Here is a 15,789-nt window from a genome sequence, read left to right as displayed (position 1 = left end):
ATTGCGATCAGGGTAATTTTGAGGACCTATCACTCTATTGGGGAGAGTCGATAAGTGGATTTTGTCAGAGGTGTGGGATTAACGTGAAAAGAATTTATTACGATCGGAGCAACCTTGAGGACCTATTGATCTATTGACGAGAGTCGATAAGCTAATTGTCAGAGGTTTGGTGTTAACATGACGAGAATTTATTACGATTGGAGCAACTTTGTGGACTTATCATCCTATTGAAGAAGATTGATAAGTTGATTGTCAGAGGTGTTTTGTTAACGTGACAAGATTTTATTACGATCGGAGCAACCTTGAGAACCTATCGCTATTGACGAGAGTTAATAAGTTAAAATTATTACGATCGGGGTAACTTTGTGGACTTATCATCCTATTGAAGAGGATTGATAAGTTTATTTGTCAGAGGGGTGATATTAACGTGACATGAATTTGTAGACTTATCATCCTATTGAAGAGGATTGATAAGTGGATTGTTAAAGGTGTAATATTAACGTGACAAGAGTTTTGTACTTGTGATTTGAACAAAATTTTGGGGACTAGCGTCTCGCTGGCGAGAATTGCTAAGTGAGTTTATCATCAGAAGTGATAAATTTTAATACTTGTGATTTGAATAAGATTTTGAAGACTTAGTATCTTACTGGGGAATATTGCGATTTGAGCAATTTTGAGGACCTGTCATCCTATTAAAAAGGATTGATAAGTTGATTGCCAGAGGTATGTTGTTAACGTGATAAATTGAGAGTGATGCAAACTGAATTCATACTCCGTGGGGTGATGATCGTCAGAAGTATAATGGTCAGAAGTATAATGTTAACTCGACGATGTGAAAGATGCGTTACTCTTAATCCAGTGGATTCCAAGTAACCAACCCCCGGTCTTGATTAAGACTTAGCAGGGGAAGAAAAAAAGGGGTAGACATAGCATATCACCTTGTGGGCTACTATCTATCAAATCGGAATAGAAGCACATCATATGGCAGGCCGCTATCTAAAGAGTTTGGCTATCAGAGGTAACTGTTAACGTGATAGTTTTATGAACCCGTCATCCTATTGAAGAGGACTGGCAGATTGATGGACTATCATAGGTAGATGTTAATGTGATAGTTTTGTGAACTTATCATCCTATTGCAGAGGATTGACAAGGTTATGGACTATCAGAGGTAATTGTTAACGTGATAGTTTTGTGGATCTACCATCCTATTGAAGAGGATTGGCAGGAGAATTTAGAGGGAATGGACTATCAGAGGTAATCATTAACGTGATAGTTTTGGTGGACCCGTCATCCCATTAAAGATGATTAGTGGGAGAATTTGGAGAAAATGGACTATCAGAGGTGATCATTAACATGATAGTTTTGGTGGACCCACCATCCTATTGAAGAGGATTGGTGGGGGAATTGGAAAAAATGGACTATCAGAGATGATCATTAACATGATAGTTTTGGTGGACCTACCATCTTATGAAGAGGATTGGTAGGGGAATTTGGAGAAAATAGACTATCAAAGGTGATCATTAACATGATAGTTTTGGTGGACCCGCCATCCTACTTGAAGAAGATTGGCAAGAGAATTTGGAGGAAATGGACTATCAGAGGTGATCATTAACATGATAGTTTTGATGGATTTCATGGTTGACAGAGGTATTCTATTGAACATAACAACTCAGAAAATTTATTACTCATAATCAAATGAACTATAAATAAACTAACCCCTAGTCTTGAACAAGTACAGGGGAAAAGGGTAGACATGACACATCGCCTAATGGGCCATTATCTAACAAGTTTGACTATCAGAGATAACTGTTAACGTGATAGTTATTGGACCTGTCACCCTACTGAAAAGGATTGGCTTCAGTGGCCGTAGTATCTTCCCCTTCTAACTGAGAAGATTAGGCTTGGTCCGATTGTTCAGGTTTATCCTGCCTACTTTATTCTTCAGCTTTGATCCTAGCAATAATCTTTTGAGCATGTTCATCTTGAGAAATTAGTTATCTCCAAGAACGACATTCTGTAACACTCATTTGTGCTAGAAGGTCGGTCTGTAAGTTGTGTCGATAGGTCTCCACTAGTGTAAACGTGTCGATAGGTCTCCACCAGTGTAAACTGTGTCATACCTGTCGGACATCGCAGAACCATGTTTCAAAACCTTTTGATGAAGGCTTTGACGGACTCCCTCTTATTCTGCTTAGTGGCAAGAAGGGTATGGATGGAGACATCTGTATCCTCTTTAAAGAATCTTGACAGGAAGAGTCACTCTAGATCCGCCCACTTTTGGATACATCCGGTAGGCAGTTTCCTAAACCATTCAAATGCAACTCTCTTGAGGGTGCCAATGAACAATCGAGCTAGTATAACATCGTTTGATATCACGTTCCTAGTTTGTAACTTAAAATGATAGATATGTTGATTCGGTGATCCCGTACCATCAAAAGTTTGTAGTGTCAGGACCTCAAATTTTAGAGGATAATGGTCTGCATCCCATTCGGCAGGATAGGGCCTGACAACTCCCTCGTCTTGGAGCTCGCTTTTGTGGGCTATAACATTGAGACGGGCTTCCAATTCTTTTATTTTGGCAGACTGGAGATTCTGCTCGTTCTCAGTCTCTCTTTCTTCATCAGAGGAAGATTCCAGGTTATGGGCTTCTTGGTCAGAAGCAGCGCCATCAACTACTTTTTCCTTCCCTTTGCTTATGTGAAGTCGGGATGAAGATGTTTTTCCTCTTCGGGAAGATTCTTGCCTAGGTGGCGAATATGTCTTCTAAGAGTTGGTCTTGTTTGTGACGATTTGAGTCAACAGGGCCAGGAGTTTATTGAGGGTCTTCTGCTATGATTTGAGCATGACATCCTGCTTAGCAACCCTCTTTGAGAGATCTTCAGAATTTTCTGCCATGTGGGCGAAGTTCTCATGTTCGACGAAGGAACTTGATGATTGAGACCCTGCAATGGCTGAGTGTTCATCCTCAAAATTAGTTCCTCTGGCTAATCTCCGATAGTTGATAGGAGAAATGGCTCATGTTCACGTTCGAGTGTGTCGGTAGATTCCTTCAAACTCATTAGTGATTTCTCTAACGATCAGTGAACGACTTGTCTCAGAGTCATCGAGACTAGGACCTGAGACTTTCCCTTTGCCGATCACATTGATAGTGACTCCGGGATACTCGGTCTCTGAAGACTTCTTTCTGTACGAACATCGTCGTTGGTTGGGCAAGGCAACATTTGTTAATTGGTTGAACACCAATGGTTTGGCCGCATATGAGCAGTAGTGACATCCCGAGAGGACCGTAGGAATCAGTCGTTCACATTGGAATGAACGAATGACTCGTTGTATCAGTCTTTCTCTTGATATAAACACTCTCAAATCTGTTACAAAGACTCGAGAAGAGTTACTCGTTGATCGCGAGGTTTGAATTGGAACCCTCAGTCCATGATTGGATAGGACTGGCTCCTGATGAACATGAATCTGGTTGAGATGCCTTGAATCCATGAACTTCTTATATCCACCCATTAATCTAGCCGCGCTACGCAGAGTATTCGGGGGGTCTCGCTGGTATACACCAGGTTCTTTATTGGATTTTGTTACCCGGACTTATGACTGAGCTCCAGGTGTTGCTAGTGAAACGCAGTCCTGAGGTTTGCGTTTTGCTGATGATACGCAGTCTTAAAATCTGTGTTTTAGTTCTGAAACGCAGTCCTGAGAGTTACGTTTTGGCTGCATAACGCACTCCTGAAAGCTATATTTTGTTTGAATAACGCGCTCTTGAGAGCTGCATTTAACTTGGCTCATGCAAAGCTCTTGTTTGGGCTCATGAACGTGTGTCTCACGTTTCATAGTAGAAACACAGAACTCAGAGTTGCGTCTTAGCTCACAAACGTGAAGCTCGCGTTGGTTGAGAGATAGGCTTTCTCGGAGTTGTGCTCGTCGTCGAGATCTTCTTCTTCATCGAGCAGCATTCTTGTTGGCCTGTTTTAAGGCCTTTGCAGCGATGCCGTCAACGTCGATAGAGTTGGTCGCTGCCATGGGCCTTTCGTGAACCGATACCCGTCGCTTTGGCACGGATGCAGAAGGATGAGTTTGGCCGAAGCTGAGCCCACTCCTTCGGAGGAGGGGCTGTTTGAGCACTCTTGGTTAAAGAAGAAGGCTTCCTTCGGCATAGGAGCAACAGTTGGACCTTTAGTCTCCTTGTAGACTTTGTGGATCTTACGCATAGCCTTGGGGCTAAGGGATCCGAAGGAGATGACCTCCTCAAACTTGGCTTGATCGAACTCGATGATCAGAGTTTCAACGGTCATTCCAGTGAGCATGACGTCGGATTGTGCCACCACCTCTTCGTCAGAGAATGTTTTCCCCAGCGGAGTCGTCATCTTTTGTTTGGTGGAAAATTTGTAGTAAAAAGAAAAATTAAAAGAAATATATTTGATTTGTATTCTCTCAATCTCAATTACAATTTGGATTTCCGATTACAAAATAGAAGAGAATTGATCTTAATTCTCCCATTTGTTTAATTTTGGGTTCTTCACGATGGCGATGGAGTGCCTCCCTTGAATGCTAGCGTCGAGTGTGCTCTCTGTTGACGATCCAACGTTTTGCTTCACTGGAACGATATCTTCTCCTCACGCTTTGATGCTGTGGAGAACTTGCAAAGCAAGTTTGAAACTCTGAACGAGTTGATAACTCAGAACGAGTTTAAACTCTTGAAAAAGAGTTGATTTGAACCGAAAAATCAGTTAATAAGCCAATGGAATGCTCTAAGAACTTTGTTGCTGCAGGAAGCTCAAAGATGATCTACTGCCGAGAAGATGATCCGAAGAAGCTGATCTCTAGATCTCCAAGAAACTCCAAGATCCGAACTCAGTTGAGTTTACTTCTATTTATAGGGGATTAAAGGGTGTAACCGTCCCTTAATTCGCTCCTAAGTAGGGCTGAATGGGGTGTAACCGCCCCCTTAAACTGCTCCCCAAATCATGGGAAAAACGGTTTTAAAACCATTCAGTTCGTGCTTTGAACGAGTCAAATGCTAAAAAATAGCGTTCAGGACCCGAACTCTGCGTTTTAGATTAAAAACACAGAGTTTGGCCTATTTTGGTGGCTGAACGCACAGGTCGCGCTGTGTTGTAAATCTGAAACATAGAGATGGGACGCAGAGATGAACTCCGCGTTTTGGACCTGAGACGCAGAGTTAGGCTCTGCATGAACTCTGCGTTTTGGACCTGAGACGCGGAGTTGGGCTCTGTATGAACTCTTCGTTTTGGACCTGAGACGTAGAGTTGGGCTCTGCATGAACTCTGCGTTCTGAGTCCACGAACTCTGCGTCTGGACTTGAATACTGGGGATGGCCTCTGCGTTTTGACTCTGGAACGCGGGCATGACCTCTGTGTTTTGACTCTGGAACGCGGGCATGACCTCTGCGTTTTGATGTTGTAACACAGGGATGGCCTCTGTGTTTTGATGGTGTAACACAGGGATGACCTCTACGTTTTGATGTGAAGAGACCATCAATTTGTGGTCTCTTTTGCTGAAGTGTTACAAAGACTATCATCTTGTAATCTTCATCTTGGCTCCTTGAAAATATGAGAACCATCAGATTATAACTCCCAATGTTAATTGTGAATGCTGTTGAACTAGAGCTTTCATCGGTTGTTATGAATATCGTCAGATTGTAACCTTCATCGATCTACGTGAAAGTCTTCAAATTATAGCCTTCTGGAAGTCGTCAGATTGTAACTTCCACCATCGGTGTTTGATGGGGAATCAATTGTTTGTTGTGATTTTTAGACAGCCTACACTCCTAAGTATTTGTAAGAGTATCTAGACATTATTTACCCTAATCTGATGAAATTTGATGTTACTATTCTATTTTTTATTTTGTTACCTAATATATTAATGAAAATTATCAATTGTTCATCTATTCTAACATCTCTTGAATCTTTTAGTAGGCCAGTGTAGCTCATTATTCTAACAAGATTTTTAAATGCATGCGGCCTCATTCTAATTTGATCCATACAACTTTTAGTTCTAGGCAAAATCATTACAAATCGAAACAAATCTAGCAAATTAGTAAATTTGAACCCAAAATCGAACTTGGAGATGTCAGCTCGGAAATAAGAGAAACCCCCAAATTAATTTCATCAGCCAGCAAAATCACCACTAATCCCCTCTGCAAATAAACCATCCACAATAAACCATCAAATCATTCTCCATTTTAGAACCAAATTCGAGAAAAAATTAATTAATTTTGGGTTAGATTGGGAATAGAGGCTAAAAATGAGAGAGAGAGAGAGAGAGAGAGAGAGAGAGAGAGAGAGAGAGAGAGAGAGAGAGAGAGAGAGAGAACTGCGAAGGGGCACCTAAAGAACGAGGGAAATAAAATGGGGGAAGGAGGTGACGATAATACTAAGAAGAGGGTCATATGGGAGACACGAAGAGTTAAAGTGGCATTTTTTGTTAGATTAGGTTTCATGCACGTGCAATGCATGTAGTAAAATATCATGATTAAGTGTATTTAGTTCATTTCTTTATTAAATTTATTCCTCGATTTCACTTCGATAATTTTTGCTCACTTTTTTTCTAAACTTTTGTATTGTGATTATTTATTACGTTTCATATTGTTTGAATGGCCTACCCCCAATTTAAATATTTTATTGATAATTGAATTGATACTAAATAAATGTAATTCAAAGCCAATTTAAAATTTTATGTTATTTAGACCAACATAAAACTAAGCTTGACCTGAGAAAGTATAATGTTACAAAAGTAAAAAAAACACCTAGAAAAATAGATTTATAAGCCAAGATGACTGATAAAAAGTGGGCTAAAACGACATAAAAGAGAATATGAATCTTATTCCTAATTATTGATAGACTTCATAGAATAGCTTATTATTTTTTATTTACACCATTATAAATAAGTACCATGTGTTTGTCTATTATAATGATTTTGCTCTTCTTATCTGGCTTGTTATATCTTACAAAATAGTTGTTCAATGGCTTTATTTCAGTTTCTATTGCAAGATTATTTATATGTAATTCTATAATAACTTATAATTCTTTAGTATTTGAAGAATAAAGTATGAAAATTTATAAATACTTACTTATTTTAAATTTATGAATACTTACTAATTTGTCTTGTATCTTTCATAGAGAATGTTGCTTTAATTGGGACAATGTTATTCAATATGTTCTTTAAGGGGAACTCTGTTGGTGCTTATTTGATAGATATACTTTTTGTCAATGTCAATTCAAGTGATTCATAGATATTTTTAAATTTTGGGTTTATTTTCTTCAATTCTCCATCAAAAATGAAAACAACTTGATCCTTCAAATCTCTAAACTTTTCGATTGTTTCTTCATACATAACTCCTTGTATTTTTTACCCTATAAATATTATTAACATCAGAGATCAATATTTATAAATTATAATCAATTAATTCTAAGCTATTTATTATAGTCTTTTATCAGTATTACGTAATTCAGTCTTCTATCAATTAATTCTACTTATGCATTTTTGCTGCTCCAACTTATTAGTAAAAGAATATGTAGATACTTTAATTTATACAGTGATGTTAATTTTTAATCTATCATATATTTAATTTTTTATCCCTAATAGGATATTTAGTCTATTGTCATTGTTATTTTTTTAGCAGTATCAACTTAGACTACTTTTAGATGCTGAAAAGTGATATTAAACCATATATCTTGATGAAAGAATATCAAATAATTACTTTTTTTGTCAAGTTTGAAATTTTAGTCTTTTTTATGTTTTTGAACTTTTGAGGATGTGTTTTGTATAGAATATTTTCTAAAATTTTTAAATTGGGTGTTTGTAATTTTCTTATTTCATGTGTTGGTGGTAAGTTTTCAAATGTCAGCATATTTCTTGCAACTCTGAAAATTTAAGGGTATTTTTTTACAATTATTGAAACTTTAGGTTGTTTTTTACAAAATTTAAAATTTTATCGATTTGCTGATAATTTTCAGATTTTATATGTATTGGTTATGCATTTTGAAAATTTAGGATTTTTTTATGAATTTTATCTTTTGAGGGAGTTTCTTGTAACTTTTGTAACTCTTAAGCTATTTTACAAATTTTAGATTTTTAGGGATCTAATGGTAATCTATTGGATTCATTTATGTTGTTTGTAGGTTTCAAAATTTTAGAATTTTAGGGTGCTTTTATAATTTAAACTTTTAAGGGTGTTTCTATAAATTTTAAAACGTTGAGGGTGTTAATTTTAAACTTTAAATTTTTTCAGTGCTACTATTAATTTTTAGATTTCATGTTTCTCATTTTATGTTTTGAAAAGTCAGGGTGTTTTTTATAATTTTTCACTTTTAAAGGTATTTTGTGTAATTTTTTAAAAACTTTTTAGGTTTTTTTATCTATGTATGATTTCTTCATCTTAACAAACTAATACTGTGGAGGTATTTCATTTAAATTGTTGAGCTATAGGTAGTTCACATTGGATTAATATAGGATATACTTAATTTTTTCAAAATTGTTGAGCTGTAGATAGTTCACATGGAATTAATATGTAGGATATACTTAGGATTATGATAGCTTAAGATTTAATGAAATATTCAATATAGTGAAGGAAAATATTGGCCATTAAAAGCTTTTTTTCGAACTCGTGCTTTTAAAGAGAATATCATATCCACCCAAATCCTCTCTAGAAGAGAGGATTTTGAGAGGGTTTAAAGAATATTTGGGATATCCCAAAATTTTGATGCTTTTGGGTTTTATGAATATCTCATCCTAGAATTTTTTTTAGATAAATAAAGTTTTGGAATCCTATTTTGTAAAAAGTACCTTTTTTGTCCTAGCATCGGTATTTTTAGCTTATTACTAATGGCTAAGCTTATTACTGTTAGATACTGGGGTAAGATTTCAATTCTGAGAATTTCTTTAATCAAACATGGGATGTTCCTGTTTAACTTTCAAACAGAAAAACAAATGCTTGAGGTCCTAGAAGTTCATCCTTGTTTTTTTGGATCTAGACCAATGGTTCTTAAGCCTTGGATGATTGATACATATATGGAAAAATTCCAAGCTTATAGTGTTAGGGATTCGAAACAGTCAAATCGAACCATTGCCCTTCCGAACCTTGTGTTTGAGAGTAGGAAAGTAGGAAAATCACCGAAAATAAAAGATAAAACTTGCAGGAAAGTAAACAAGAAAGAACACACCAGATTTAACGAGGTTTGGTAACGTGCCTACATCCTCGGGAGCCACACCACACAATTCTTTGATTAAATTTGATGAAGGTTACAATGCCCACAAATAGGTTTTTATCTTTTTGAGATCTCTCTGAAAGAATCCTCTCAAAACCCTTTTTTTCACATATTCTACAAACCATCAAACATTTAGGTATATATAGGATCCCAGCCCAAAATAGAATCTCAAACTAATTAGGAAACTGAAAATCCCGACTTCGATCGACCGGATCACATCCCGTGGTCGACCGACCAGAGCGCCAACTTCCTATAGGATTTTGGTGCACGTTCGCGGTCGACCGAACCAGCTCTCGCGGTTGACCGGACAGAGTGAGAATTTCTTCTCATTTTCCTGCAGGCGTCGTGATCAACCAGATTCACCTCGTCGGTCGACCGATCCACGTCAATCTTGTTTTTTTTATCTTTTTGATTCAGCTTTGGGTCTACATACTTAGACTAACAATCCCCCACTTAGAGACCAAATCACTATCAACAAGCTCATCCGAACTCCTGCCTTCTTCGCAAGCATCTTCTCCTACACAGAAAAGAAAAAATTCATTCTTCAATCATCATCAATTCGGCGATCCCACGGATCCTCCTGGTATGGCTCCGCCTTTCATCTCCTACGTGTGAAGGCCAACTGAAGTTGCACACAACTCTAGTTTCTCGATAGTCACTGCTTTCATCAACATATCTGCAAGATTAATTTGACTCCCAAAAATCTTCTCTAGCTATAACTCCCCGTCCTCAATCAGCAAGCGTATGAAATGGTATTGTACGTCGATGTACTCATTCTAGCATGATATATTAGATTCTTGGTAAGGTGTATAGTGCTATGACTATCACAATAAAGAACTTTGTTCCCCTACTTTAGATCTAACTCTTCCAGGCACCCGGTTAACCAAATCATCTCCTTGCTGGCTTCAGTCACTACGACATACTCTGCCTCAGTTGTAGATAGTTATAATCTTCTGTAGACGTGAGACCCAGCTCACTGCTGTCGACGCCAAGGTATAAACATACTATGTGGTACTTCGCCTCGTATCATGATCACCGGCGAAATCCGTATCCATGTATCCCCGTAGTACCAAATCCTTCCTCCTAAAATATTATGGCTTGTCCGTAGTCCCTCTCAAGTAATGCAATATCCACTTCACTACCTCCTAATGTTGTTTCCCTGGATTGCTGCCAAACCTGCTCACAACTCTCACTGCATAGACAATATCCGGCCTCATGCAAACCATCGCATACATAAGACTACCAATGGTTGATGAATATGGCACTCTGCTCATATGATCCTTCTCTGCATCTGTCTTGGGTGATTGCTCCTCAGATAATTTGAACTAACTTTCAAAGGGCGTGCTAACAACCTTAGCAGTATGGATGTTGAACCTCTGAAGTACCTTCTTGATGTATTCAACTTGACTCAACTTCAACGTCCCTTCAGCTTCATCTCTACTGATTCGCATCCCAAGAATTTGTTTTGCTGCACCCAGATCCTTCATAGTAAAATCCTTCGCTAACTGCTTCTTCAAGTTATTTATCTCCTCTAAACATGGTCCTACAACTAACATGTCATCAACATACAATAATAATACGATATAGCTAGACTCGAACCTCTTGAAGTAGCAACAATGATCTGAATTGTATTTTCCATAGCCATTACCCTGCATGAAGTTATCGAACTTCTTATACCACTGTCTCGGAGCCTGTTTCAAACTGTACAACCTCTTCTTGAGCTTACACACCATCTCTTCCTTTCCTTCTTCAATGAAGCCAACATGTTGCTTTATGTAGATTTATTCATCCAAGTCACCATGAAGAAAGTTAGTCTTTACATCTAACTGCTCAAGGTAAAGATCTTCTGCAGCTACTAGGCTCAACACCACTCTGATGGTTGTAAGCTTCACAACTGGGAAAAATATCTTTGTATAATCCACTCCTTTCCGCTGTTAGAACCCCTTTACGATTAATATGGCCTTATACCTCTTGTTTTTATCACTCTCCTGTTTGACCCGATAAACCCATTTGTTATGCAAGGCTTTCTTCTGTGTAGGTAGCTGGGCTAACTTCCATATCTCATTCGAGTGGAGAGAATCCATCTCTTCTTGCATCGCATGCTCCCACTGCTGAGATTCACTAACTTGCATAGCCTCCTCATAGCACTCTGGTTCTCTGCTATCTGTCAAAAGTAAGTAATCAAGTGATGAGAGATATCTGGGATTCGGTTTGTCCCTGTCCTTGTGCATCACCTCCTCATTGAATATCACATCCCTGCTCCTGATGGTCTTCATATTCTTCTCATCCCAAAGATGATACCTGAATTCATCAATGTCGTATCCATGAATGTACACTTCTGTGACTTAACTTCTAGCTTGTCCCTGACATGGTCACTGATATGAACATATGCCACGCAGCCGAATACTCGCAAGTGTGAGAGATTGATCTTCTTGCCACTCCAAACCTCCTCTGGAATCCTGAATCCAATAGAACTGATGGCTCATGATTAATCAAGTAAGGTATCGTATGCACCGTATCCTCTCAAAATGTCTTAGGCAGAGCATCCGTTCAAAATATCTTAGGCAAAGCTGCATATAATTGTATTTTAGAGCATAGAACCTCTTGAACTCCTCCAGCTCGTATTCTCCATCGTTGTCTGATCTCAGATACTTCATCTTTAGATCTGTCTCGTTCTCCACCATGGCCTTCCACTTCTTGAAGATCCCGAACACCTCTGACTTGTGCTTCATGAAGTATACCCATACCTTCCTTAAGTGATCGTCGATAAAGGTGACATAATACGTCGAACCGCCAAGAGAAGACACACTAGCTGGACCCCATACGTCTGTATGAATAAGCTCTAGATTCTGAGCTTTAGGTGGTCTTCCACCCTTCTAAAAACTAACTCTCTTCTGCTTCCCATAGATACAGTCCTCGCAAGCACCAACTTTCACTGAATCGATGCCGATTAGCTTTCCTTGTGAATGTAGAATTTTCATCCCCTTCTCACTCATGTGTCTCAGCCTATTGTGCCACAGATCTGCACTCTTCTTGCCAGCTACAATTACGAGGGTGTCACTCTCATGTGAGGTGAGATAGAGAGTTCTTGTTTTGTTACCTCGGGCAACCACCATCGTGTCGTTAGAGATTTTTCATGAATCCCCAGTGAATGTTGAAACATAGCCTTCCGCTCTAAGCTGGCCAACCGAAATAAGATTCCTCTTTAACTTCGATACGTATCTGACATTCTTCAGATTCCACTTAGAGCCATTTAACTGTATTTACACATCATCTTTTCTAACAACACTACAGGATTCATTATCTCCCAAGTATACTTTCCCAAAGTTCCTTGCTACATAGTTATGAAGAAGCTTCCTATTAGCAGTGGCATGGAACGAGACTTCCGAATCAATAACCCATAAATCAGAATCGCTATTCATAGCAAGGACCAATGTATCTTGCACGAGATGAGCCTCCTGCTCATTCGCATCCTTCTTTTGTGCTTTACAGGCTGAAGACATATGGCCCTCCTCGCCGTAGTTCCAATACTTCCATTTGATAGGCCTAACTTTTGAGTTTAACCTCTTCTTGGTTGACTTTGACCGATTCATATTCTGGTTACCCTTATTCTGGCTTTTGCCTCTCTGCTCGAGATTTAGGACTGATTCTGAACCTTCTGATTTGGACGATTTTTTTTAATCTCCTCGGATAGAATCATGCTAACAACCTCGCTCAGCTTCAACTTTCCTTCCCCATCAAATTGCTAATTGCGATCACACAACCTGTCTAACTATCCGAGAACTACGATAGGATCAATAGGGTCTGCACTTCATCTTCAAACTTGATGTCAACGAAGATAAGTTGAACAACAATCATGTTGAACTCAATGAGGTGCATTGTGAAGGAGCGTCCTTCTGCCATCTTGAGGTTGAAGAGTGTTTTGATAAGATGCACCTTGTTTGTGGCTGACGGTTGCTAGTACATCTTCGCGAGCGCTTCCATAAGCCCCACCGTCATCTTCTCCTTCAATATATTGTGTGCGAAAGTCTTTGCGAGCGACAACCGGATTTGCCCTAGAGCCTTCCTATCCAGTATCTCCCACTCCTCGTCTGATTGCTCTTTCTTCTTTCCTTTAGCTTTGCCCATCAACGGACTGTACAAATCCTTCTGGTACAGATAGTCCTTCATCTGCGACTTTCAGTAGGCAAAGTCTGAGTCGTCAAACTTCTCGATCTTAGATTTTATTTCCTCAGTCATGGCTCTCACACAAACCTTCTGAACGAAGCTCTGATACCAGTTGTTGGGTATTCGAAACAATCAAATCGAATTCGTGCCCTTCCGGACCTTGTGTTTGAGAGTAGGAAAGTAGGAAAATCATTGCAAATAAAAGATAAAACTTGCAGGAAAATAAACAGGAAAGAACACACCAGATTTAACGAGGTTCGGCAACATGCCTACGTCCTCGCAAGCCACACCACACAATTCTTTGATTGAATTAGAAGAAGATTACAATACCCACAAATAGTTTTTTATCTCTCTGAGATCTCTCAGAAAGAATCCTCTCAAAATCCTCTTTTTCACGTGTTCTACAAATCCTAAAACGTTTAGGTATATATATGATCCCAGCCCAAAACAGAATCCCAAACTAATCAGGAAACTGAAAATCCCGACTCCGGTCGACCGGATCACGTCCCGCAGTCGACCGGCCAGAGAGTCAACTTCCTACAGGATTTTGGTTCACGTTTGCGGGCGACCGGACTAGCTCGCGGTCGATCGGATAGAGTGAGGATTTCTTCTCAGTTTCCTACAGGCGTCACGGGCGACTGGATCCATCTCGTCGGTCGACCGACCCGCGTCAATCCTGTTTTATTCAGCTTTGGGTCTACAAACTTAGACTAACAACTACTAATTCGTATCCTGTTTTGAATTCATGTATATATGGATAGTACGATGGTCAGTTGGTACAAACTAGGTTATCACAGATGATACTGAGGGTCACCACCGGAAGTGCTGAAGCTATACTTCAATAAGCTCCATATGATCTGTCATTTTGTTGAAAATATAGTTCATACTAAAGCTTGATTAACTTCTCTATAAGCCTTATCCAAATGGGTTGTTTCCTCTGTTTTATTTCCCCCCCTCTATGTACGTACGTGATCTCATTTTTTGTCGATTATTTAGTTTGCTTTGTTTTTCTATTACAAATTTGCCTGGGTCAAAATTATTAGAGACCTTGATTTATTTTTCGGGTAAGTTGCTGATGTGTAATCTACTTGTTTAGAGACTCTATCGAGTTCAATTGCTCATGGATAACTCCTCCTAAGCCAGATTCGAATAAGTTGCTGCTTTTGTTCAAATTTCTCTCCTTTTCTCGGGAAGCGCAAAAAAAAAAAAAAACCTATTAGCTAATTTTTCCTCCTCTTCGTCGATGAATCAGACGACGAGGACGACGAAGCCGAGCGGGAAATTCAGCATCGCACGTGACCCGCGCATGCGGTACGCGGCCTTATCGTACGCCATCGCCGCATCCTCTGCGGTCTCAAACGTCCCCAACCAAACCCTAGCCCCTTTCCTCCCCGGGTCCCTGATCTCCGCCGCGAACTTCCCCCACGGCCTCCGCCTCACCCCCCTGTAGTGCTTCTCCGCCGGCGGCGGCGGAGGCTCGGACTCGGCCTTGACCTCGCCGGAGTCTGACGGGATCCAGCCGTGGGCGAAGGCGTAGCTTAGGGTTTCGAAGACGACCATGTCGTCGGGGTCGTTGGCGATGAAAGGGTTTTCGCGCCAGTTGTCGGAGATGAGGGTGTTGAAGCTTGAGCTCCGGCGGAATTTTTTGGCTGTAGAACCGTCGAGTAAATGCATTTTTTTTTTGGGTTCTGGTCACCGCTCGGTGGGAGTAGGAGCGCGATAGGCGAGTGGATTTGGGTGAGAAGGGGAAAGGCGGTGAGGTGTTTATAAAGGTGGAGAAAAATAGCTTTAACTTGTAATTTTAAAAGTAAGCAATCAGTGCTTCCGTGAAATTTCTGAAGCACGTGCTTTAATTTGATTTACCTAATGTTTTTGTAGTTTATGATAATTTGTATAGGGAGAGTGGAGATCATATCTGCGATGCTAGAGTGATGCCAATCGCTAATGAATTGGTGGCCAAGAGGTTAGTTTAATGATTTTAGCTATTTTTTAGCGTGTAAATCATCTCACTCCTATAAAGACGATTATGATAGGACTTGTAGCCGTGATTAACGACATATCAGTAGGAATTTGTCATTTAGGGTCCGTTCGTTTCGCAAAAAAAACTTGGAAATTAAAGAATAGGAAATATATAAGTATCTAAAGAAAGGTCTTCTGTACAGTTATCACTACTCAATGTCAATGAACTCGTTCCTAACTAATATTGCATTAAATTGTCTCTTTAACTTTAAATTGAAGAATTGGGGTTGTCAAACAAATCCTTTAATCAAGTACTTTTAATTTTGCTTGGCAAACTCGACAAAACTGGGTTAGAAGTTGTCTTGATAGAGTGTAGAGACTAGAGTCGACAAACTCCATAGAACTGAGTTAGAGCTTGTCTTGACCCATTGTT

Source organism: Asparagus officinalis, chromosome 4 (assembly GCF_001876935.1).
Source record: "Asparagus officinalis chromosome 4, Aspof.V1, whole genome shotgun sequence".
NCBI classification, from domain to species: domain Eukaryota; kingdom Viridiplantae; phylum Streptophyta; class Magnoliopsida; order Asparagales; family Asparagaceae; genus Asparagus; species Asparagus officinalis.
Note: the sequence above shows the minus strand (reverse complement) of the source record.